The sequence below is a fragment of the Athene noctua genome, chromosome 19 (assembly GCF_965140245.1).
Source record: "Athene noctua chromosome 19, bAthNoc1.hap1.1, whole genome shotgun sequence".
Lineage (NCBI taxonomy): Eukaryota > Metazoa > Chordata > Aves > Strigiformes > Strigidae > Athene > Athene noctua.
In genome coordinates, this window is record NC_134055.1 from 7,836,761 (window position 1) to 7,839,308 (window position 2,548).

The following is a 2,548-nucleotide window of genomic DNA, read 5'->3' on the forward strand; positions in this document are numbered from 1 at the left end:
CACCGCCCGGCAACGCCGCCTCCCGCCCCTCCCACCGCCCGCCGCTTTAAAGGGCCCCGCCCGGGCCCGCCGGGGGGTCCCGCTCCCCCCTCCCCGCCGCCCCCCGGCCCCCGCCCAGCCCCCGCGGGGGGCAGCGCACCGAGCCGGGCTCCCCCCGGGGTGCGGGGGGCGGCGCCCCGAGTGTGGGGTCATCCATCCCCGCCGACCCCGCTGCCCGTGCTGGGGTGGCGTGTCTGCGAGGGCGCCCCAAATCCCCCAAGGGCACTCCAGATCCCCGGAGGGCTCCCCAAATATCGAGGTGGCGCCCCAAACACCCCCCCCCCCCCATATCGCCCCAAGTCCTGGGAGGGCACCCCCATGCCCTACGACAGCAGAGCAGCATTTTTCTCTCCCATCTGCCAGCCCCAAAGCTCATTTTTGCGCTGCATTTGTGAGGGTGTTCGGGGTGACCCCCCGGCACCCCCACATCCCCGGGGGTCCGAGGCTCTGTGCCTGCCGTGGGCTCCGGGTGGGGGTTTGTGGGCCAGCCCCGGCGCTCGCCTCCGCTGCCCTGCTGACATATTTATAGGGCCCATCTCCGAGCACCTTCCTCTGCCAAGGGGGTCAGGACGGATTTATAATCCGCATCTTACCGCAGGGGAACTGAAGCCCAGAGAGGTTTAAGTGATTTAGTCAGGGGTCACATTACCCAGGGTTGCCTTCCAGACCCCGCACGGCTCCCCCCGGGGCCTCCCCGCAGCATGTCCACGGGGCGGATAAGGATGACTCACAAAAAAAAAAAAAAAAAAAAAAAAAAAGAAAGAAAAAGGATTTGCAGGAGGAACAAATCCTTTTTACTTCTGTGAAGCACCTGTAGGATTAAGACAATGCTGGTTATGTAAGGAGTGGAGAGGGAGGTGGGTTTTTATTACTGTTTTTATTTATTTATTATGTTTCCTTGCCATCCTCTTACTCTACCAGGTGTAATTTTGGGAGAGGCTGGTTTGGGGGCACTCAGAGGGTGGAGAAATAAGGAGTGAGTGAGGTTGGTTGTAGGGCTGTTACACAGTGATGCACCATTTTCTTTTTCTTCCCCCAAACCCTCAAAGCAGAAGAGTGCAGCATCTTCTTAAACCTCTTTTATCAGTGCTTTAGGCAGCAGCATGAAACACGGGGCAAGGGGGATTTGCAAAAGCACCCTCTAGGAGACACAACTGGGACATGGACTCTCGACTTCTCTCCTTGGTTTTATCATCACTGGCTTTGTGATGATTTGGGGGGAATGCCCACCCTCCTGCTTCTGGCTGGTGATGTTTTCCCTTCCCAAGGGTGTTTTGAGATGAATTAATGCACACCAAGAGAGGAGCCCACTGCTCAGTGCAGGTAACCCTGGACAGACACATTCACTCATGTCCCGCAGCAGCTGATGGTGTGTTTCCACCCACCCCCCTGCTTCCCCTCCAAAAAGCTTCTCTCCCATTCATATACATTTTTAAAGAAAATACACAATCAATAGTCTCTTAGGCTGGAATTTCATTAAGGGTTTCATTGCACTCGCTATCGATTGCCAGCCGGGCTGAGAGCCGCACGGCGTGGGTCCGGCAGACACGGCCGATGCCCTGCTGTGCCATGGGACCATCCTCCATGGAAAAGGGCAGCGTTGACAAGGACAACGCTGGATTTCATGGCAGTATCGCTGCCCGGGTGGAGGATCCGCCTGGGCTGGTGAAGGGGCTGGGGGGTGCTGGGGCAGAGGCAGCACGGCGGGAGCAGAGCCTGGCAGGGCCCTGTGCTCCCCCAGCTCATGGCCCCGTGGCCCTGCACAACCAGCAAACCCCCAGGAACCACCCGCTTCAGCCCCTGCTCTTTGCCCCTCCTCGATTCCAACTGCTGAACAAGCAGCAGAAAGCCCAGCATCCCAGCTTTCACTGAACTCCCAGATTTCACTAAACAGCCACTCAAGAGCAAAACACCGGGAGCCCAGGGAAGGGCTGGGATTTATTTCATGGACCAGAATGCACACTTTGTGATGGCAAAGGCTTTGGGACATAATAGGCTCTCTTCTGCCCCCCCCCTCCCCCCCCCCCCCTCTACGGGTCGCTGCTTGTTTCAAGATGTGCGAAACAAGGTTGGAAAACCTGGCCTTGCTTGTGATGAAACACTGAGTAACCTTGTGGGGCTGCAATTAAAAAGAAAGCCAGGGTTCCAAGCATGGAAATGCACAGTTTGCAACACTGCTGGCCAGTCACTTGAAAAATCAACTGAAAAATCTCAAACTTCAAAAGGATTTGAGGGCTAATTTTAAGTCTGTGCCTTGACCAAAGACATTTACAATAATTGCGGGGGGGAAAGTTTAACGTCTCCCACGACTTTTCTCAGCAATCCCTGAAGAACCGTGTTCCGCTGTGCAAAGAGCATCCTAGGTCCAGCTCCCCAAATTGTCTTTTTAAGGTTTTATTTTTAAACAGAAGCCACAGGCTGCCTTCAACTGGACATAAATTCTTCACAGGTCCCAGCCTGCAGATGGTGGGAGCTCCTGTGGATGAGGATGGACTTCAGATTGAATCCT